Source organism: Somniosus microcephalus, chromosome 15 (assembly GCF_052327205.1).
Source record: "Somniosus microcephalus isolate GS21.2 chromosome 15, FLI_Smic_1.0, whole genome shotgun sequence".
Lineage (NCBI taxonomy): Eukaryota > Metazoa > Chordata > Chondrichthyes > Squaliformes > Somniosidae > Somniosus > Somniosus microcephalus.
This window is the reverse complement of record NC_141001.1, coordinates 82,124,959-82,148,951: the sequence shown is the minus strand read 5'-3', so window position 1 is coordinate 82,148,951 and position 23,993 is coordinate 82,124,959. Positions and strand designations below refer to the sequence as shown.

Genomic DNA, 23,993 nt, shown 5'->3' with positions numbered 1-23,993 from the left:
GAAGTGTGAAGTGATTCATTTTGGTAGGAAGAATGAGGAGAGGCAATTTAAACTAATTGTACAATTTTAATAGGTATGCAGGAAGAGAGCGACCTGGGGCTGTATGTACACAATACTTTGAAGCTGGCAGGACAAGTTGAGAAAGCTGTTAAAAAGGCATATGGGATCCTGGGCTTCATAAATAGAGGCATAGACTACAAAAGCAAGGAAGTTATGCTAAACCTTTATAAAACACTGGTTAGGCCCCAGCTGATGTATTGTGTCCATTTCTGGGCACCACACTTTAGGAAGGATGTCAAGGCCTTGGAGAGGGTGCAGAAGAGATTTACTAGAATGGTACCAGGGATGAATGACTTCAGTTATGCGGATGTACTGGAGAAGCTGAGGTTGTTCTCTTTGGAGCCGATAAGGTTAAGAGGACATTTACTGAAGATGTTCAAAATCATGAACGGTTTTGATAGAGTAAATAGGAAGAAACTGTTTTTAGTGGCAGAAGTATCGGAACCAGAGGACACAGGTTTAAAGTGATTGGCAAAAGAACCAGATGCAGCATGATGAAACCATGGGCCAGAATTTGCGGTGGGTATGACGGCATACTCTCAGAGTACGCCATCATACCGCCTTTGAAATGGACCGCAAGTTCAGGATTTGCACATGCGCTAAATCCCGAACTTGCGATCTGTCAGTGTACACGTTGACAGATCATCCACACGACCCAAGAAAAAACAATTGCTGGTGCAGAGTTGGGCTATTTGCCCACCAACTGTTCAGCAATTGCATACAAAACTTTTACGGTTGATGCAAACAGGTGCAGGGCCTGTTTGTATCAACGTAAGGGGATACATCAGGCATGTTTTAACCATTTTCATCTCAGAAATTAGATTGTTTAATTGTATCAAATGAGTTTTTCTTGTTTCTGCAAAGATTGGCATTTAATGATGTTGATAATTATTAACCGCATTAAATTTTTACTAACAGAACTAAGATGTAGTGAAGTTGGTGGAATGAAGCTAATTAGGAATTAAATTCCAATCCTGTAAAGTAATTGTAATTAAATCTAATTATGGGATTCCCTTCTGAAATGATGTAAAATCTAATTCTGTTTTCTGATTGGAGGACCAGGCCCACGTGATCCCAGGTACGCTTCTGCACAGGCTGCGTCCCTGGGATCTGTGGGCTATTATGCTGTCCTTGAGTACGCAGCATCAGAGAAAAAGTTTATGAAGGAGGGCCCCCATCAGATAGGTGGGTATTCTTTTCGCAGGTCCGCGGTGTACTCCGGAGCTATGCTGTGGACCACAATTTTTGGGTCATTGTTTTATGCAGCGAGTTATTATGATCGTGAATGTGTGGCGTAAGCAGATTCAATAGTAACTTTCAAAAGGGTATTGGATAAATACTTGAAGGAAGAAAGAAAGAAAGACTTAAATTTATATAGCACCTGTCACGACCACCGGATATCTCAAAGCACTTTACAGCCAATTAAGTACTTTTTGGAGTGTAGTCACTGTTGTAATGTGGCAGCCAATTTGCACACAGCAAGCTCCCACAAACAGCAATATGATAATGACCAGATAATCTGTTTTTGTTATGTTGATTGAGGGATAAATATTGGTCAGAACACCAGGGATAACTCCTCTGCTCTTCTTTGAAAGAGTGCCATGGGATCTTTTACGTCCACCTGAGAGAGCTGACAGGGCCTCGGTTTAGCATCTCATCTGAAAGATGGCACCTCCAACAGTGCAGCAGTCCACTGGAGTGTCAGCGTAAATTTACGTGCTCAAGTTCCTGGAGTCAGACTTGAACCCACAACCTTCTGACTCAGAAGCGAGTGTGCTACCCGCTGAACCACAGCTAAAGGGGTAAAATTTGCAGGGCTATGGGGAAAGAGCAGAGGTGTAGGACTAATTGGATATCTCTTTCAAAGAACTGGCACAGGCACGATGGGCCGAATTATTTCCTTCTGTGCTGTATCATTCTATGATTCTATGATTCCATTATCCTTTTTGTACCTGTACACGAGCTTTTAATGATTTGTGTATATGGACACCTAAATCAATTTGCTCCTCCACAGCTCTTAGTCTCTCACCATTAAAAAAATATTCTGAACATAATGATTCAATAAAGTCTCTTGCTGACTGAGACTGTTATCTGGCTTCAGTGGATTAGCTGCTTGACATATCCCCTTGAGAGTGAGAAGGCAATTAATCTGCGGATTTTTCCTAATCTTCTAATGGCTGTAAGGTGCTTTGTGACAGCCTTTGGACATAAGGTGCTAAATAAATGCAGCATCATTCGTTCGTTCTTTCTTTCATTCAAACTTCTATGTGGAGCACAAAAATAGAACTGAATATTCTACATTCAGTATTCTCCCTTCCACCCCATGTAGTGATCCCTTTTAAACAAACAGGTTCATTCATTATACTGGATTCCTTTTGCTGTCTCTCATAAGTTGACAACTCTTTAAAAAAAACTGGGAATGAAGGGGAAAAAATTATTATATTTTTCACTGGGATAAATTTGAAGCACTAAATGGCTTAGTACAGGTCTAGAAAAGGAGAGCTGCTCCAATTTACAGTATTTTGCTGTCTTTTCATGTCGTCTACTGACCACCGCCTCATGGCACTAGCCCGTACATATACTTGCTGGTAGTGCAGAAACTTAGCCAGAACCAACTCGCACCAGAAAATCATGAACAATGTGCCTGCGATAAATGCTTGTGGTGTCTTTAACTCATAACAAATTGTTACCTATTCTGTTCCTCACCTTTACTCTCCCCCAAAGTCCAATATTGCTATATTGGACTTATACCCAAAAACATTGAATAACAAAATTCTTTTTTCTTTTTATTGAGTTGCTGATTCAGGCACATTCATGTGAAATATCAACCTTCAGAACATTTTTGTTTTAATATTAAATCTTGAGCATTTCAGTTGCTCTTCTGGTTCCTAAACTTTCCGACTTACACAAAAAGTTATGCAGATTCAGAATCTTTACGTTACTCAAATATAACTAATACTAGCTGGAGTGCCCGGCGGTGCCGAGGCTTTTTCGAGGGCATGTTGTTGTTGGAAGAGAGAGAGCGAGCGACTGCGGGGGGAAGAGAAAGAGCGACTGGGGGGGAAGAGAGAGAGCGACTGGGGGGGAAGAGAGAGAGCGACTGGGTGGGGAAGAGAGAGAGCGACTGCGGGGGGGAAGAGAGAGAGCGACTGGGGGGGGAAGAGAGAGAGCGACGGGGGGGAAGAGAGAGAGCGACTGGAGGGGAAGAGAGAGCGCGACTGGGGGTGAAGAGAGAGCGCGACTGGGGGGGAAAAGAGAGAGGGCGCGACTGGGGGGGAAAGAGAGAGCGCGCGACGGGGGGGGAAAGAGAGAGCGCGCGACGGGGGGGGAAGAGAGAGAGCGCGACGGGGGGGGAAGGTGGCCCGATGGACCCCTGCGAAGGAAGGAAGAAGGTAAGCTCTCCCACCCCCTCACTCTTTCCCTCCCTGTCCCACCCCTTCACTCTCTCCCTTCCTCACCCTCTCTCTCTCCCTCCCCCTGTCTCTCCCTGCTTTACTCTCTCTCTCTCTCCCCTCCCCTCTCTCCCTCTCCCCCCTCTGTCCCTCTCCCTGCCCTCCCCCCTCTCTCGCTCCCCCCTCTCCCCACCCTCTCTCACTCCCCTCCCCCACCCTCTCTCTCTCCCCTCCCCCACCCTCTCTCTCTCCCCTCCCCCACCCTCTCTCTCTCCCCCCCCACCCTCTCTCTCTCTCCTCCCCCCACCCTCTCTCTCCTCCCCCCACCCTCTCTCTCTCTCCCCTCGTGTTCTAATTCTGTGTTAGATTTCAGGAGATGGTTTTATTCCTGTTCCTGGCTGGGGTGGAGATCGCCTTTACAGAAGGTAAGTACTGTAGAAAATATAGGGACAGAGTGATCTCCTGGAAGAATTTCGATCGCCTAGATGGGATGGAGAGGAATTTCCCAGATTTTTTTCTCCCAAATTGGCCATTGGGTCTTTATCTGGTTTTTCGCCTCTCCCGGGAGATCACATGGGTTCGGGTGGATGCAGAGTGATAGAAGATTTGAGGTTAGGATCAGATCAGCCATGATCTTATTGAATGGTGGAGCAGGCTTGAGGGGCCGATTGGCCTACTCCTGCTCCTATTTCTTATGTTCTTATGTTCTCCCCCCACCCTCTCTCTCTCTCCCCTCCCCCCACCCTCTCTCTCTCTCCCCTCCCCCCACCCTCTTTCTCTCTCTCCCCTCCCCCCACCCTCTCTCTCTCTCCCCTCCTCTCCTCCCTCTCTCTCTCTCCCCTCCTCGCAAAGACATGGCCCAGCCGAGTCCAGCGCCCCAGTCAGCTCGAGGTCCGCAGCCGCTGTTCGGCCGCAGGCCACAAAGCACCCGAGCCCAGCGCCGGCGATGGCTCCACGGAGCTCCGTGCCGCCCCACGCACTGACATGGCCCCGCCCTCCCGAGCTGGCTTGAAGATCGCCGATTGCGGCTGAGAGACGGCCGGCGGGCCCGGTTGCCGGGGTAACCCTTCCCGCTCTCCAAGCCCCGCCCGAGATCAGCACTCCCGATAGCCCCGCCTGAGATCAGCACTCCCGATAGCCCCGCCCGAGATCAGCACTCCCGATAGCCCCGCCCAAGCCGAGCGGGGAACAGAGAGAGACGCCGCGTCTCAGCTGCTCCTGCTGCGCGCGCACCCTTTAGTAAGGGAGCGGCGCTCAGCTGAGGCCCACCCCTCCAGCCTTCACAAAGATGGCGGCGATCGGGGGCCGCTTGTTGACTGGGGCCGGGAGGTGCCTAGCTCAGGCGTGGGTGCGGAGGAGAGGCCGAGGCTTCGAGGCCTACCTGGAAAAACGGGGAAAGGTAGGAAAATTAATGAGATGAGATAAAAGATTTAGAAAGTAATTAAATTTTTTAAAAAACAATATGTGTTTTAAAAGCAACGTTTTTTTGAAAGACGCAGAAAGCGGGAAAAAGAAAGGAAAAGTTTGGAATCAAGATGGCGGCGACTCACCTCGGTTCAGAACAATAAGGCCCGCCCACACACGCACCGATTGGTCGACCGTCAGGTCACCAAAGCGTAGGATTGGTCAATCGTCCCGTCACTCGACCGTAGGAGGGCCCGGCCGCACGCGCCAGCAACCCGGCGTACGATTGGTCGACCTCGAGGTCACTCTGTCGCTAATGAGCGGATAATGAGATGCTAATGAGCGGAATGTTGAAGGTTTTTCGGATACCGCGGGCGCGATTTTAGCCCGGCCGAAACATAAATACGCTTAAGACCGTTTTGGAAAGGTAAGCTTTCTTTCGACGTAACGCACGCGTAGGTACGCCCTGTAACTTTCGAGCGCATAGCCGGACAGACGCACACATGAGGACAGACAGAAGGACAGACAAACAGAACGATTCCTTTATATATATAGACTAGCTGGAGTGCCCGGCGGTGCCGAGGCTTTTCCGAGGGCATGTTGTTGTTGGAAGAGAGAGAGAGAGCGACTGGGAGGAAGAGAGAGAGCGACTGGGGGGAAGAGAGGGAGCGACTGGGGGGAAGAGAGAGAGCGACTGGGGGGAAGGGGGGGAAAGAGAGGGGGGGAAGGGGAGGGGGGGAGGGGGGAAGGGGAGGGGGAGGGGAGGGAGGAGGGAGGGAGGGGAAGGGGCAGAGTCCCCGAGCCCCCTGATCCCCGAGGCTCGCCCCCCACCCCCCCGAACTCCCGAGCCCCCCGATCCCCGCCCCCCCCGAGGCTCACCCCCCCCGAACTCCCGAGGTTGGCCCCCCCCAACCCCAACACCCCAACCCACCCACCACCGCACCCCCCCAACCCCCCCCACCAACCCCAACCCCCACACCAACCCCCCTCCCACCAACCCCAAACACCCCCAACCCCCCCACCAACCCCAACCCCACCCCCCCAGCCCCCCCAACACCCCCCCACCCCCAACCCCCCCACCCCAACACCCCCACCCCCCCACTCCAACCCCCCCCCACCAACCCCCCACCCCGCCAACCCCCCACCCCCAACCAAGCACCGAACTCCGGAGGCCCGATCTTCCGAGCACCGGCCCCCTGCCCTCCGGAGCCCCGCCCTCCCGAGCTGGCTTCAAGACCGCCGATTGCGGCTGTGAGACGGCCGGCGGGCCCGGTTGCCAGGGTAACCCTTCCCGCTCACCAAGCCCCGGCCGAGATCCGTACTCCCGAGAGCCCCGCCCCCCCCGCCCGAGCCGAGCGGGGAACAGAGAGAGACGCCGCGTCTCAGCTGCTCCTGCTGCGCGCGCACCCTGACCCTCGTGGCTGACGCCGTTGCCCCGGCCGGCGGGCCCGGTTGCCGGGGTAACCCTTCCCGCTCACCAAGCCCCGGCCGAGATCCGCACTCCCGAGAGCCCCGCCCCCCCCGCCCGAGCCGAGCGGGGAACAGAGAGAGACGCCGCGTCTCAGCTGCTCCTGCTGCGCGCGCACCCTGACCCTCGTGGCTGACGCCGTCGCCCCGGCCGGCAGGCCCGGTTGCCGGGGTAACCCTGCCCGCTCACCAAGCCCCGGCCGAGATCCGCACTCCCGAGAGCCCCGCCCCCCCCGCCCGAGCCGAGCGGGGAACAGAGAGAGACGCCGCGTCTCAGCTGCTCCTGCTGCGCGCGCACCCTGACCCTCGTGGCTGACACCGTTGCCCCGGGTAACGTGACACCGGGGGGGGGCGGGTGAGGAGCTTAGCAGAAGCCGTGGGACAATTACCTAGCTCGGGCCTGGCTGGGCAAGAAAGACCCAGGCTTTGAGGCCTAACAAAAACGGGGAAAGGTAGGAAAAAGAATCTTCAGGTTAGAGAAAATATTTACAAATGAATGAAGTTTTTTTTAAAACAATTTAATAAAACCAATTTTATTTTGCTGGAAATGTATATTTGAAAAGAAAGACGCAGAAAGCAGGAAAAAGAGTGGAAGCAAGATGGTGGCTACTCACCTCGGTTCAGAACGATAAGGCCCGCCCACACACGCACCGATAGGTCGACCGTCAGGTCATCAAAGCGTAGGATTGGTCAATCGTCCCGTCACTCGACCGTAGGAGGGCCCGGCCGCACGCGCCAGCAACCCGGCGTACGATTGGTCGACCTCGAGGTCACTCTGTCGCTAATGAGCGGATAATGAGATGCTAATGAGCGGAATGTTGAAGGTTTTTCAGATACCGCGGGCGCGATTTTAGCCCGGCCGAAACGTAAATACGCTTAAGACCGTTTTGGAAAGGTAAGCTTTCTTTCGACGTAACGCACGCGTAGGTATGCCCTGTAACTTTCGAGCGCATAGCCGCCCAGACGCGCACCTGCAGACAGACAGAAGGACAGACAGAAGGACAGACAGAAGGACAGACAGACAGATAGACAGAAGTATCCGTTTATATATATAGATGAATGCTAAAACAGGCAATTTCATGAATAATACCTTTTTAAACCAACTTTCTCTATCCAATTGTTGAACCCACATAATGCCCATTGTCCTAATGTATCAGCTGGCTAAACCTGGTCAGAGTAAACCGTATGGTTCATTGGATTACCTAGAATGAGCAAGAATTAGCAAAATGGACTTATACCTTTGCAATCAGTTATTTTTCTTTAAAAAAAAATCATAACATAAACCTTTCTGAACTGGGCCAGACTTTGAGTTTTTCTTTTAACATCGGCATCCACATTGACCTGACTCGGGTAATAAAAATTGTGTACAACTATGAAGAAAATGTTTCTTCATTGTGAACACTTGGCTATAACCAAATATCAAACTGCATCAATCTACATAGAAGAAATTGCAAAACAAAAATAGGTGCAAATAACATGTAGATGCAACAAGCATTATTGCAATTAAATATCGAATGAAGTCCTATTATGAAACTCTGGAGCTTCAAAATAAAGTTACTGTTGAGTCTGTGTGTCCCAGTTATGCTTATTATAAATCACTGGACACAGACCACAAGAATAACTTTTAACAGGTCTTTACTATTCGGAGGTCAGGGCTGAACTGCCCAGCAAATCCCTACACAACGTTTATATACCGGTGTGGTCACCACCGGTATTACAGTATACAGCAGCCAAGAGAAAGTAGTACATCTCTTAAGGTAGTTCTCTTAAGGTGGAACAGGTTGCATACACCACAGTTACAACAAGGTGATAGCAAGAGATGACATGTCGAATCCATTATAACATGATCTCAGACTGTTTCAACAAACCAGGAGATAAAGATTGCTATGGTGTAAAAGGAGGAAGCTCATCTCTGAATATTAAAGAGAGGAAGGCATTCTGTTGGTAATTAATTAGCGACTATCATTGGTTTTCAACTATTTATTTCCACAAGCCTATTGGTATGACTGGTTCAGTGTAAAATGAAATTTAAAGGATGACAGCTAGCTACTGGCCCTGAAAGAGCAAGTTGAACTGAAACCTTCTGCTAATCTCTGCATCACAGTTCCAGCAACTTCTTTCACTGCTGCTAGTTTTACCTGGCACTGATGTGGATTAGCCATGGTACTGTCAAAACTTGATACAATCTACAACTATCTTTGGTACAAAACTGCTAAGATCACAAAATTATTTGGTCAAAATTTCATCCTGCCCCCACAGTGAGATCAAGCCAAGTTTTTTCTGTATCTGTGATTGATAGTTTATTACAGTTGGTTGCACTGGAGCTAACAAGGAGTGCCACTGCATGTTAAGGAGGGTTTGCCAGTTCAATTCAAAAGGAGAGTCAATGCTCCATGTGCCTTGGGCAGCATTAATATTGCGTTTGGCAAATGTCAATAAAAATGTGAGACATATGATTGTGATTGAAATCATCTAGTTATAAGTACTGTCATTGTCAAATATTGGTCCTGCTATTCAGATCCAATGATACAGAAAACTATTGATTCAAAAGTGAATGTAATCCTACCCTCTGTGCCTGTAGGTCGACAAAAAGACCAAAATTCTGTTCGCAAACCATTAAAATTATAGTAATAGGCAAATCATTCATAAAAGTCACTTAACAGGCCAAGTAAGGTTAATGAATTAGTCAGTGAGGTTAAAACAATAACGACGGAAATTGATAACATTATGATGATTCACTTCTAGATCTATATACATGGAGATAAATTACACATTTTGCATTTGTGAGATAATTGAAGATTTTTTATTTTTTTATTGTAATTGACTTGCTGTCAAGCTGGCTAGTATGGATAAGGGACTGTGCCATGTACAATGTGACAGTGTTATTCAGACCCTATTTTGAAGAAAAGCATCAATATCATCACATTAAGGCAACTTTTGACATTTATATATCTCAAGATTATGAACTAGGATGCTGTCTTGTATATTGGCTTGAAGGAAAAGAAACTTAATCTGAACAAAATGAAGCCTGTTTCAAGTGACTCTTGCATGTTACTCTGCAAGACATTGAACACAGACAGAAAGTTATTGTTTCACTCTTTTTTGATGAGCCTGATTCATGCCAGTCCAAAAGACTGGTCTGTTTGTTTTAGAAAACTAACTACAGTGATTGCATTATTAGCTATTATAAACGGACTTAGTCCATTTCAATTCTGCGAGCTTTAGTATTTCAGTTGCAACCTGCTGTCAGCCCAACCTTGAATGTGCATTTGCTCATTGTAGTTCATGAACCTATTGAGGTATTCAGTGACATGTTCTACCCTACTCACTGAAGCAGATTTAATCTACAGAAATACAGTGAAATTCAGACTAAAGAAATAATTGGTGACACTACTCCACAGACTTGATCATTTAACTAGCTGTGAATATGCTTTCACATTCTGTTTTAAATTCACAATATTGTGCTTTAAGTGCTATTTATAATTTACCTGTGATGGCTCGCTGCAGTCTGCATCTGTCAGTACAACAATGCAGAAACTAGCTCAACTGAATGATTGATTGAACTTTCATGAAATCTTTTCCGTTATCAGCACTGAATTAGTTATGGTGTTGAATATTAAAATGAGGTAGTTTGGTTTCCATGGCTACGGCTCTGCAATGGATGAAGCTTTATCTCCATAGTTTATAAACCATGGAAGTTGCATTGTTTCTCTAGATTTATGGCATGAATTGAAGTAAATTTGAGCACAGGGAAATCTAGCTGCTGGTTACCATAGTAATGCACCTAAATGAGATTGATTTAATAAGCGCTTAATGAGAAATAAATTAAGCTTGAATGCAGGTGTAGGCTTGAGCTCCAGGAAAACCTGAAGAGCTTGATCATGCCAATTTTAAAAGGCACTCTCCTGAGATTTCACCTTTTTATTAAAATGAAGAACTGCTCAGGAAATTCCAGCTTTTTCCCCCAGATTATCCACCTCAGTCATCCCTGAGATTTGGGATGACAACTGCTGTAAGGTATTACCTGAAGACAGAGTATGCAAATATATGCACATACAGCCATGGTTCAATGCCCACCTTCATTGGGTTGCAGGGAAGTAAGCAGTTTATTCTGAAGTCCTGCATTTCCAAGGTGCAATTACCCTTTGATGGGGTATGGTGTTCATCCATGCTGTGGTCAGGAGAATGGTGCCAATATACTTACACATTTTATGATGAGTTGTGCTATTCTCCATGCTACTCAAGAATAAACATTGTATTTGTTGATTGCTGGACAGCCTGCAAGCCCACTCAAATTATTATTTGTTTAAGCTATTTATTAATAAGCAAGACCATTGATTCCTATTACTCTTTCTGGTTGTACCTGTAAAAGTCGAATAAGTTTGTTTCAAAACATGTGAAGATGTATGTTTCATTATTGTGACAGTAGAAGTCTGCATTAGTTTCCACTTGGAAGTTGCCGCAGGAATTTGGTAGCATGTAAATAATGTCCAAATGTAGAACAAGTCACCAACCAGGCTTTCTGCTTTTAAAATGCAGAGGCCTGATTAATATTTTAAAAACCCAGCGATTAATATTTTAAAATCCTGTGTATTTGAATAACTTTGATTGCTGCAGGCACTGCTACATGGTATGAAGAAGGGTATGTACTGGCCGCGCTAGACGTGCTCCTATCTAGTTATCCAGCAAGTTAAACACTTATTCAAAATAATTCTTCGTGAAGCCGTTTGCTGTTTGAAGCCTTTACTTGAACAATTTTTTGAAACTGTAAACAAAGATAAAGTATGTTTTGTACATAAACTGAGTGCTATACATTCGATATTACATAAGATATAACCTATTTACAACAGTAGAATAGATTAATTGTATAACTAACTAACATTTGGACTCACTTCTGTAACTAACAATATTAACCTTTTATAAACATATTATTGTCAAAATACTACTCTGACAACGTTGCTATTATGCTAACAAACAAAGATACTCACAGATATTGCACTTGGCCTAACGTATGAAATCAGATTACATTGGATTGTGAATCCCTTATGGAATCCTCCATTACTGCCAGGTTCTTCCTGGAATTCTACTTCCTGGGATTCTACTTCCTGGGATTACACAGGAAGAAAGGTATGAAGGTCAAATGACCTCTCACAGGAAGAAAGGAACAAAGGTCAAATGACCTCACACAGGAAGAAAGGTAGAAAGGTCAAATGACCTCTGCTTCATACAAACTGCTAACACGATAACCACCACCAGAGGGTGCTATCTGCATGTAAAATGTTCATACTGTCCATAATGTCCAGAACAGGGTAAATTATACAGGTGATAACTGGGAGTTGGCTTGGGGCTGGTGGAGGTAACAGATGAGAAGGCGATTTGACCATAAAACATCAAATGCAAGTTAGTTAATTAAATAAATCTCTTGGTCATGCCCAGAAACCCATCACCATGCTTAAGGTCTACAAAGCAAATGATTGAGTTCATATGGGTAATGTTGAACTTCAACCAGCAAAACTTTTCATCTTATCGAGGACTGGTATGCTTCTCGTACAGCTTCTCCAGCTATGGTCACTCTACCTATTCGGGTGTTGATTGCTGGGTTATCTAGAGCTGAGTGGGTAGAATCCCAGCTTCTAGTGATAGGTTTTCCCTTCCAGGTCCCATCAATAAGCCAGGCCAGATGGTTAACCGTCAACAGTGCTGTGGTGTATTGTGGCAGCCCTCAAAAGTTTGTCACTATCCTCCGCCTGCTTCGCGATGACATGCAAGCTGTGATCCTGACCAATGGTTCCACCATAGACCCAATTCACGTACGAACCGGGGTCAAGCAAGGCTGTGTCATCGCACCAACACTCTTCTCGATCTTCCTTGCTGCAATGCTCCATCTCACCCTCAGTAAGCTCCCCACTGGAGTGGAGCTAATTTACAGAACAAATGGGAAACTGTTCAAGCTCCGTCACCGCCAGTCCAGATCCAAGGTCGTCCCATCCTCTATCGTCGAATTAAAGTATGCAGACGACACTTGCGCCTGCACTCACTTGGAGGTCGAACTCCAAACCATCGTCAACATCTTCACCGAAGCGTACGAGCGCATGGGCCTTACACTAAACATCCGTAAGACAAAGGTCCTCTACCAACCTGCCCCCGCAACATAGTACTGCCCCCCGATTATCAAAATCCATGATAAGGCCTTGGACAACGTGCACCACTTTCCATACCTCAGGAGCCTACTGTCAACAAGGGCAGAGATTAGCGTGTAAAGTTAAGGCACATGGGATTGGGGGCAAGGTACTGACTTGGATAGAGAACTGGTTGGCAGACAGAAAGCAAAGAGTTGGAATAAACGGGTCTTTTTCCAAGTGGCAGGCAGTGACTAGTGGGGTACTGCAGGGATCGGTCCTTGGACCCCAGCTATTCACAATATATATTAATGATCTAGACAAAGGAACTAGATGTAATATCTCCAAATTTGCAGACGACACAAAGCTGGGTGGGTGTGTGTGCTGTGAGGAGGATGCCGAGAAACTCTAGGATGATTTGGACAGGTTCGGGTGATTGGGCAGAAGCATGGCAGATGCAATATAACGTGGATAAATGTGAGGTTATCCACTTTGGTAGCAAAAACAAGAAGGCAGATTATTATCTGAATGGCAATAGATTGGGAGAAGGGGAAGTGCAACGAGACCTGGGTGTCCTTGTGCACCAGTTGCTGAAGGTAAGCATGCAGGTGCAGCAAGCGGTTAAGAAGGCAAATGGTATGTTGGTCTTCGTAGCGAGAGGGTTTGAGTACAGGAACAAGGATATCTTGCTGCAGTTGTACAGGGCCTTGGTGAGACCACATCTTGAGTATTGTGTGCAGTTTTGGTCGCCTTATCTGAGGAAGGATGTTCTTGCCATGGAAGGAGTTCAGTGAAGATTCACCAGGCTGATACCTGGGATGGCAGGAATGACGTATGAGGAGAGATTGGATCGATTGGGCTTGTACTCGCTGCAGTTTAGAAGAATGAGAGGGGACCTCATTGAAACTTATAAAATTCTAACAGGACTAGACAGACTAGATGCTGGAAGGATGTTCCCGATGGTTGGGGAGTCCAGAACCAGGGGTCACAGTCTAAGGATAAGGGGTAGGCCATTTAGGACAGAAATGAGGAGGAATTTCTTCACCCAGAGAGTGGTGAACCTGTGGAATTCTCCACCACAGAAGGCAGCAGAGGCCAATTCATTAAATATATTCAAGAAGGATTTGGATATATTTCTCAAGGCTAAAGGGATCAAGGGGTATGGGTGTAGTGTCCGAGTATCAATAATACACGGACTGCAGGAGAACAATAATAACAGGTATTTACTGAACAGAGGGTAAGCTTAAACTGAAGTACAGAAGCCTGCTATGGTTTTATATACAGGTGTGGTCACTGCCAGTACTGCAGTATAAAATCAGTTCTCTCTTAAAGGTACATACACAACAATTCTTCCCCTTTTAGATAAACAGTACATAACATTCATTTAACAACTAAATAATAACTAATTACAATTACAATTTTCTCTGTACTATATACATCAACTGAAATAATCATTTATAAGTTCAGTCTTTGAGGAGGCTTCCTGATCCTGACTGGATAGCGCCTTTCTCGAGTATCCTGTTCTTGCGGCGGAGTCGATTCTGGCTCATTGTCATTGGTTGGTTCGTCAGCTTCCAATACCACTGATTCTGAGGTAGACGCAATCTGTACTTCGGGTTCATTACCAGGTGCACATGCTCGTGGTATGGGTTTGGCTTGTTCCTGTGACTCTAGAATCTGGTCAGCGTGGCGTCTCACGATGCTCTCTCCAACGTCCACTGTGTACATTAGTGGCCACTGCTGTGTGCATATCGTTCCTGGCTGCCATTTTTCTGTCGGTAGTCGCGGGCCAAGACTGGTTGCTCTATCTTGAAGCTCCTGGTTGGCTTCTCATTGATGTGCTGCAATTGCTTATCCTCAACATCTCATCTTATGTTTGGTTTGAGCAAATCCAGGCAACATCTTAGCCTTCGGTTGAAGAACATTATGGCTGGAGCTTGGTTGGTGACTGCATGTGTCGCATGTGTAAGCAAACAAGAAATTATTCACCTTGTGTTGTAGTGGTATGTCGTCGTTATTCATCGCCTTTATTGCCTTTTTAAAGGTCTGAACAAACCTCTCAGCCAATCCATTTGTGGCTGGGTGATATGGGGCAGATGTGTAATGTTTCACCCCATTATTCCTCAGAAACCTCCGGAAATCCTCGGACACAAACTGTGGCCCATTGTCGGAGCAAATCTGTTCTGGTAAGCCATTCCTGGCGAAGATGGTCCGTAGGACTGCAATAGTTTTCTCCGTGGTGGTGGAGGACATTTTGATGACCTCTGGCCATTTCGAATGGGCATCCACGGCGATTAGAAACATTGAGTCCATAAATGGACCAGCAAAATCAATGTGTACCCGTTGCCATGGAGATGAGGGCCACTCCCATGGGTGTAGCGGGGCCTGTGGTGGAGCGTTTTGGACCTTCTGGCATCCTGTGCATCTCTTGGTCATATCCTCGATTTCTTTATCGATTCCCGGCCACCACACAAACGCCCTGGCTAGGCTCTTCATTTTTACCCCTCCCAGATGACCCTCATGAAGCTCATTGAGCACTCTATCTCTCAACTTGGGTGGAATTACCGCTCGGGATCCACACATCAAGGTCCCCTGGCACACTGACAGCTGTTCTCTCCTTGGCGAGAATGCTGGCAACAGTGAGTCACCATGTGCTGGACATCCCTTCACCGTCAAATCATAGACCTGAGAGAGTGTTGGGTGATTTCGGGTTTCCTTCTCTATACTTGAGTTTGTAACAGGTAGACATTCGACTATGGTCGAATGGAATGGTCCACTGCAGGTGCTTCCTCCACCGTAGGCAACGGTAGGTGCGACAGCCCATCAGCGTTTCCATGCTGTTTCGTACCCTTGTACTCTATGTCGTACTGATGTGCCCCTAGAAAAAGTGACCATCTTTGCAGCCGTTGCGCCATTATCACCGGAACGCCCTTCTTTGGGTTAAAAATGGAGACCAGGGGCTGATGATCAGTCAATAGGGTGAATTTCTGCCCATGCAGATAGTGATTGAACTTCTTCGCCCCCCACACCAGGCTGAGGGCCTCCCTGTCAATCTGGGCGTAGTTACGCTTGGCTGAGGTTAACGAGCGCGACGCAAAGGCTATTGGCCTCTCTGAACCGTCAAGGAATTTGTGTGACAGCACCGCTCCAAAGCCGTAGGGAGACGCATCACATGCCAACCGAATCGGTAGTGTTGGATTGTAGTGGGCCAATACTTCTTTTGAAGTGATTAGGCATTTACATTTCTGAAAGACATGCTTACACTCATCACTCCATTTCCACATTACTCCAGTTTGCAGCAGGGCATTCAGTGGGTGCAGAATTGTAGATAAATTTGGCAAGAACTTATGGTAGTAGTTCACCAACCCGAGAAACGACCTCAGTTGCGAAACATTTTCCGGTGCTGGAGACTTGACTACAGCCTCAATCTTGTCCGGGGACTTATGCAACCCTTCCTCATCAATCATGTGGCCACAATACGAGATTTGTCTCCTGAAGAACTCGCATTTGGGGCGGCTGGCTCGTAGCCCATATTCTTGTAATCTAGTGAGCACCTGCTCCAGGTTGGCAAGGTGTTCACTGTCATTTTCGCCCGTAACCAGGATGTCATCCAAATAACACTGGGTCCCCGGGATCCCTTGCAGGACTTGTTCCATCGCCCTCTGCCAAATAGCCGGGGCTGATGCTACCCCGAATACCAGTCGGTTGTACTGGTAAAGACCTTTGTGAGTGTTTATTGTGAGATATTTCCTAGATGCTTCTTCCACCTCCATTTGTAGATACGCTTGAGCCAGATCAATCTTCGTAAAGCGTTTCCCTTCAGATAGTGAGGCGAAAATATCTTCTATCCGTGGATATTGTACTGTGTGCAGGACTGGGTTCACAGTTACCTTGAAGTTCCCACAGATGCGAACCTTCTTCGGCTCCCCAGGCGTGCTGCTCAATTATTTCTTCATTACAGGAACAATGGGTGTGGCCCACTCACTCCAGTCCACCTTGGACAGCACACCCGAATGCTCCAGACTCTCCAGCTCTGCTTCAACGACTGGGTGGATCACGTATGGTACCGGTCTGGCCTTAAAACATTTTGGGTTTGCGTTATCTTCGATTTTTATCGTTGCCGTTACTCCTTTTAGAGTCCCAAGTCCTTGTTGGAACACCTCTTTCGCGTCAGTTAGAATTTTTAACAGTCGTCCAGGTGTGACGTCATCATCCTTTTTGCCAGTCACAGTTAGCGCCTGAATGGAATGCCAATCCAATTGTATTTTTCGGATCCATTCACGTCCCAATAATGGTGGTCCTCCATCTTGTAGGATATATAGATACAGTTTCTGTGTTTCCTTGCCGTTGTATTTAACTGGCACCCTTATTTTTCCTCTGGGGTAGACTTTTTGCCCCGTGTATGTCTTCAGTACAATGGACGTGTCCTTCAAGGGTATGTGTGAGAATAGCCGCTCGTAGTCTCGTCGATTCATGACAGTTAGGGCTGATCCTGTGTCCAATTCCATCTTTACTTGGGACCCTGCTATCATGAGGGTGACCCAAATGGTTTGGTGATCCTCCTTTGCGATCATGTTGTGTAACTTTAGACAACTTAGTCTCCTGCTCCCGGAGTCATTATCACTCTCCTGATCTTCCGAACTACTGTCTGTCATTTTTTTTACTTTCTTGTACTTTTCCTTAGTAGTTCTTTTAGTGTTGGTTTTCTTTCCCGACCTGCAGACTCTTGCTATGTGTCCCAATTTCCCACATTGCCTGCATACTTTGTCCTTAAACCAGCAGTCCTTCTGATCATGGGTTGTTCTGCCGCAGCGATAGCACTTTTCTGCTCCATATGCCATTTCGTTAGCGCTGTATTCCTGTGGTTTCTGTTGTATTTCCGCAGCTCCCCGTGCTGCTGCTTCGTAGGATACTGCCACGCTGAAAGCCTGTTCTAGCGTCAGGTCCTTTTCTGAAAGTAGCCATTTCTGGGTTCCTTCACTCTGGAGCCCGCAGACAAACTTATCCCTTAAGGTGTCTGCCAGCCCTGCTCCGAACTGGCAGTGCTTCGATAACTTGCGTAGTTCCATAAGATAGTCAGCATTGCTCTCATCCTTGTGCTGGTTTCTTTTATGGAACTTGAATCTTTCTGCTATCAGCAGCGGTGTAGGGTTTAGGTGTTCCTGTAAGATATTAACAATCTCTTCAAAACTTTTCTCCATTGGTTTAGCTGGGGTAATTAAATTCCGCAGTAGGCCGTACGTTCTCGCGCCCATCAAATTTAATAATACCGCCGCCTTCTTTCCATCGGCCACCTCATTTGCCTTGCAGTACACTTCAATTCTTTCCACATACGTGGTCCAGTCTTCTACCTCGTTGTCGAAAGCAGTGATACTGCCACTCTTCGGCATTTTGGGTGGTTTAAAATGGCGCCTCCCGCGCTTTTTCTTCTTCCCCAATGGATTAAAATGGCGCCTCTCGCGCTTTTCCTGCTTCTCCAATGGAATAAAATGGCGCCTCCCGCGCTTTTCCTTCTTCCCCTTGCTGCCACGCTGCTCCTAGCGTTCTACAGGGTAATGGCAGCGACCCGCGGCTTCGGCGCATCTTACTTTTCCTTACCCTCATTTTATTTTCTCTACGCTGCCCGGTTCTTGAGCACCGACCGCGCCCTGTGCGCTCCACCCTCTCTCTCTCTCTTTTCCTCCCGGCGACGCTGCACGGCCCCTTTTGCAGAGCCGCCCGATCGAGCTCGAGCCCGCCGCAGTCCAGAAGGGTCAGCGCACTACCTGCTACCAGCACGATTTGCTGGAACACCTTGACTGGGGAGCCAAGCCCAGCTCTCCACAGCCTCCCCTGCAATTCTCCGAACTCCGATGGATCCCTGGGCGGTTCCCCGCGGTCGACGCCCGTTGCTCTGACTTCGACCTCCAAGAAGCTTCTTTTCAGGGAAAGATCCCCGTGAGGTGATGCAGTACTGCAGGTGAGTTCGAACCTGCTCGTCGCCAGTGTAGTGTCCGAGTATCAATAATACACGGACTGCAGGAGAACAATAATAACAGGTATTTACTGAACAGAGGGTTAGCTTAAACTGAAGTACAGAAGCCTGCTATGGCTTTATATACAGGTGTGGTCACTGCCGGTACTGCAGTATAAAATCAGTTCTCTCTTAAAGGTACATACACAACAATGGGGAGAAATCAGAGACCGGGTACTGAATTTGAATGATCTGCCATGATCACATTGAATGGCGGAGCAGGCTCGAGGGGCTGAATGGCCTACTCCTGCTCCTATCTTCTATGTTTCTATGTTTCTATGTTGACAACGAAGTCCAACACCACCTTCAGTGTGCCAGTGCAGCCTTCGGTCGCCTGATGAAGAGAGTGTTTGAAGACCAGGACCTCAAACCCGGCATTAAGCTCATGGTCTACAGAGCAGCAGTGATACCCGCCCTGCTGTATGCCTCAGAGACTTGGACCATGTACATCAGGCACCTCAAAGCACTGGAGAGGTACCACCAACGCTGCCTCCGCAAGATCCTGCAAATCCATTGGCAGGATAGGTGCACCAATGTCAGTGTTCTTGTTCAGACCAACATCCCCAGCATCGAAGCTTTGACCACGCTCGATCAGCTCCGATGGATGGGTCACATTGTCCACATGCCCGATACGAGACTCCCAAAACAAGTGCTCTACTCGGAGCTCCAGCACAGCAAGAGAGCCCCAGGTGGGCAGAGGAAATGCTTCAAGGACACCCTCAAAGCCTCCTTGAAAAAGTGTAACATCCCCACCAACACCTGGGAATCCCTGGCCCAAGACTGCACAAAGTGGAGGAGAAGCATCCGGGAAGGCGCCGAACACCTCGAGTCTCTTCGCCGGGAGCAAGCAGAAGCCAAGCGCAAGGAGCGCACGACAACCCGAGCACCCCACCCAACTGCCCCTTCATTCACCGTCTGCCCCACCTGTGACAGAGACTGTAGGACCCACATTGGACTCATCAGTCACCTGAGAACTCATTTTTAATGTGGCAGAAAGTCATCCTCGGTTCCAAAGGACTGCCTAAGAAGAAGAAGAAGTATTGTGGATCTCTCCGGGTCAGATATGGGAAAATTATTTTTCAGCCACCTAAATGCCAGCTTTCTTCCCCAAGAGGATAGTCACTAATTGGCCATGAGACAAGCGTGAAGTGTGGTTTTGAACCCGAATTAGAGACCATCAATCACCAGGAAGTCCCATTGAGTAGCATGGTGAGTAGCACAACTCATCATAAAATGTATAAGTATATTGGCACCATTCTGCTGACCACAGCATGGATGAACACCATACCCCATCAAAGGGTAATTGTACCTTGGAAGTGCAGGACTTCAGAAGAAACTGCTTACTTCCCTGCAACCCAATGAAGCTGGGCATTGGACCATGGCTCTATGTGCATGTATTTGCATACTCTGTCTTCAGGTAATACCTTACAACAATTGTCATCCCAAATCTCAGGGTTTACCCATATTTACCTATATCTGCCTTCAATGTAATGGAAGGATATACAGATTCTGATATGCCAGCCATCTTGATCTACACTATCAAAGTCCAATGCCATGTACAGGTTTCTACTACTACAATGCTGCCACTAACCACCATAGGATAATCCATAGGATTATGGAATCATTTGCAAGGATATAGGTTTTGTTGTGGATGTCCAAAGCTGAAAGCTCATCATCTAACTGCTTTATCAAGACCCTCATCTCGATGATTTTGGCAAAGAGATGTGGCTGCCATCCAAGAGATTCTTGAGCCAAAATGCCTGGGGGGTGGACACGTTCAAAGGTGGCAGATCATAGAAAGGGGGTAGGAATTTGGAACGTAATCTGGATCTGTCAGGTTTCCTCCCTGTGCAACCTACCCCACAAAAATGTGTGTGTGTGTGTGTGTGTGTGTGTGTGTGAGTGTGGGAGGGGGCGGGGGGGGGGAGGTGGCGGTGGTTGGGGAACATGGGCAAATTTTCTCCTTATCCCCCTCCCCCATGTCTGCAGGCAGCTTTGAGGGGTGACTGCAAGCCCAGTGTAAGCCTTTTCTGCTGAGAAGAGGTGTTGGTTCCATTATAGGCCTGGTAAAAGCCACCAAAGTGGTAAGAGGCGAAGCTAATTAATCTCAAAGGGATAGATTACCTCTTGAATGGAGGCACTTTGTTTTGCTGTGGTGAAAATAGTGTCTTTTTTATTTAAATCTTTGACGCTTCAAGGGCAATTGGCTTCCCACATTGGAACAATAGGGTGTGGCTCCAGCTTCCCAGGACCTCATCAGGGTGAGGGCCTCTGCAGCCCTTCTACAGGCAGAGGTCTGAACCTTATTGAGTTTTATTAGTGTCAGCTTGGCTTGGTTGATAGCACTCTCTTCTTTGATTCAAAAGATTGTGGGTACAAGCTGCATTTCAGCACTCGAACATATAATCTAGGTGGATTCTTCAGTGCCGTACTGGGGGAGTTTGACATGGTCAGAGGTGTTGTATTTTAGATAAGATATTAAATTGAAACATCTGTTACCTGTTCAGGTGGATGTGTAAGGTCCCATGGCACTATTCAAAGATGAACATGGAGTTCTTCAGGCCAACATTCCTCCCTCAATAAATAACATCAAAGACATAGATTGACTGGCTGTCATTTTCTTTGCTGTGTGTATATCCTTGCTGTGTGCAACTGGCTGCTCTATTTGCTTACATAACAATTGTGACTGCATTTCAAAAGTAATTAATTGTTTGTGAAGTGCTTTGAGACATCCTGAGGATGTGGTGGGGTGCTATATAAAAGTACAAAAGCAAAATACTGCGGATGCTGGAAATCTGAAATAAAAACAGAAAATGCTGGAAATGCTCAGCAGGTCAAGCAGCATCTGTGGAGAGAGAAACAAAGTTAACGTTTCAGGTCGGTGACCCTTCGTCAGAACTGGCAAAAGCTAGAGATGTAACAGGTTTTTAAGCAAGTGTAGGGGCAGGGAGAGGGGGGGAGGGGAGGAAATAACTTAAGGGAAGGTCTGTGATAGGATGGAAGGCAGGAGAGATTAAAAGACAAAGGGGTGATGGTGCAAGGCAAAAGGAGATGGTAATGGGACATGTTAAGAAACAAAAGATGACTCTAGATGAGGTGTAAATGGCACTGGCAGAGTCATCAACAGCTGCCATGTGAGAGAAAAAAAAGAGGGAAAAAAACAGGGGCCGAGGTTGTGGTCTGAAATTGTTGAACTCGATGTTGAGTCCAGAAGGCTGTAAAGTGCCTAATGGAAAGATGAGATGCTGTTTCTCGCGCTTACATTGAGCTTCATTGGAACAGTGTAAGAGGCTAAGGATGTAGAGATCAGAGTGGAGAATTAAAGTGACAGGCGACCGGAAGCTTGGGGTCAAGCTTACGGACTGAGTAAGTGTGACCCCGAGCTTCCGGTCGCCTGTCACTTTAATTCTCCACTCCACTCCCACTCTGATCTCTTCATCCTCAGCCTCTTACACTGTTCCAATGAAGCTCAAAGTAAGCTCAAGGAGCAGCACCTCATCTTTCGATTAGGCACTTTACAACCTTCTGGACTCAACATCGAGTTCAACAATTTCAGACTATAACCTCGGCCCCTGTTTTTAAAATTTTTTTCTTTTTTTCTCTCACATGGCAGCTGTTGATGATTCTGCCATTGCCATTTACACCTCATCTAGAGTCATCTTTAACTTGTCCTATTACCATCTCCTTTTGCCGTGCACCATCATCTCTTTTGTCTTTTAATCTCTCCTGCCTTCCATCCTTGCACAGGCCTTCCCTTTTGTTCTTTCCTTCCCTCCTCCCTTTCCCTGCTCCTACACTTGCTTAAAAATCTGCTACATCTCTAACTTTTTCCACTTCTAACAAAGGGTCAATGACCTGAAATGTTGGCCGCGATTTTCTCAATCGATGCAGCTTGGGAGTGGGTCAGCTGGTTTCCGGGTTTCAGTCCTGCCCCCAACTTCATCCGGCCCACAGACGTGATTTTACGTCAATTGGCCTTGTTAAGCCCGCTCTGTGGGCTTGCTGGCCAATTAAGAGAAAGCCGGTCAGATGACGTCATTTGATGATGCATCATCTGCCTGTTTTCTTAAAGGGACCACGCACCATTTTTTTTGACAGGTCATTTCTCAGTGTTTAACAGCATTGAGGTGCTGCAAACATGGACAATCACTGTTCACAGGTGAGCTCTTGCACCCAAGCTCTCCACCAGTGACTCCCTTCTTAGGCTAGAACAGATGGCAGCTGCAGGAGAGGTTACAGAAGCGATCTCTCACTAGTGAGAGAGGCTCTCCCAATGAGGTGGGACTACACATACAACTCAAAACTTGTTACCTACAGAAAAGTCTAAATGCATTAAAAATGAATTTCCCAACATTTTGTTACCTCTGAAACTCACCAATGCACCATTGGATCCTTCACATCATTTCTGAAGCTGTCATCAATGCAGAAACATTACAGCAGACTCACAACACGCCACACTTACCTGGTGTGGTGTCCAGATGTCAGGAAGCCTGAAGTAGAAGTGTCAAAATTTAAAAATATGCCTCTTAACTGCCTGGGCAGTTAAGTGGTTATAATCCTCTTCCCGCCGCTAGGTGTCAGGTCCATGCGCAAATCGGGGACCTGACACTTGGGAAGATTGATTGGAGGCAGCTTGACAGTGGGTTTCCTGCATGCTGTCAATCTTTGCGACTTTGCCAGCAGTCCCGCCTCCAAACTCGCCCCCTGAATGCTGGCAAAATCCCAGCCGTTGACTCTGTTTCTCTCTCTACAGATGCCACCTGACCTGCTGAGTATTTCCAGCATTTTCTGTTTTTATATGAAATAAAAGTATTTTCGTTTTGCTTTCTACGGTGGGGCCTAGCATGCAATAAAATGCTCTGATATGTTCCATTCACGTAATTATTGGACAAAGTAAAGATGAATTTGAAATTCAATTCTGGATATGAAGTAAACTCAATTGGGCCAGTTCACATGATGCAGATACACCTGTTGTTTTAAGAAAATCATTCTGTGCATGTGTCATGAGTAGAATGCCATTTCAGAAATACTGGGGGTGCTTTTAAACCCTACCCACCCAACGGACACAGGGTGGGTGGGCAGCTATAATTGTCCAGGTTACTTACCCACCCTCAAGCCGCCCGGATCCTGCCGACCACGATTTTTGCATGGGCTTTTGCCGCCGGGTCCTTTTTTAAATTTGCAGATTTGTGTCCAATAATGTCATCGGGCCCTGGCAGCAATTTTTAACTTTGGCTTGAGCGGAGAAGCTGCTGTGACTTCCCTGTCAGGCTGAAGAAAAAAGAAAGAAAGACTTGCATTTATATAACGCCTTTCATGACCACCGGACGCCTCAAAGCGCTTTACAGCCAATGAAGTACTTTTTTGAAGTGTAGTCACTGTTGTAATGTGGGAAGTGTGGCAGCTAATTTGCGCAAAGCAAGGTCCCACAAACAGCAGTGTGATAATGACCAGATAATCTGTTTTTTTGTTATGTTGGTTGAGGGATAAATATTGGCCAGGACACTGTGGATAACTCCCCTGCTCTTCTTCAAAGTA

At 47.0% G+C, this 23,993-nt stretch overlaps 1 protein-coding gene across 2 annotated transcripts in view; it reads left to right on the top strand.

Annotated features, from left to right (window-relative positions):
- The window catches only part of LOC147107057 (leucine-rich repeat-containing protein 4C-like), a 1,510,012-nt gene that overhangs the window by 354,988 nt on the left and 1,131,031 nt on the right, over positions 1-23,993 (top strand). The gene's annotated exons all lie outside the window — the stretch shown is intronic.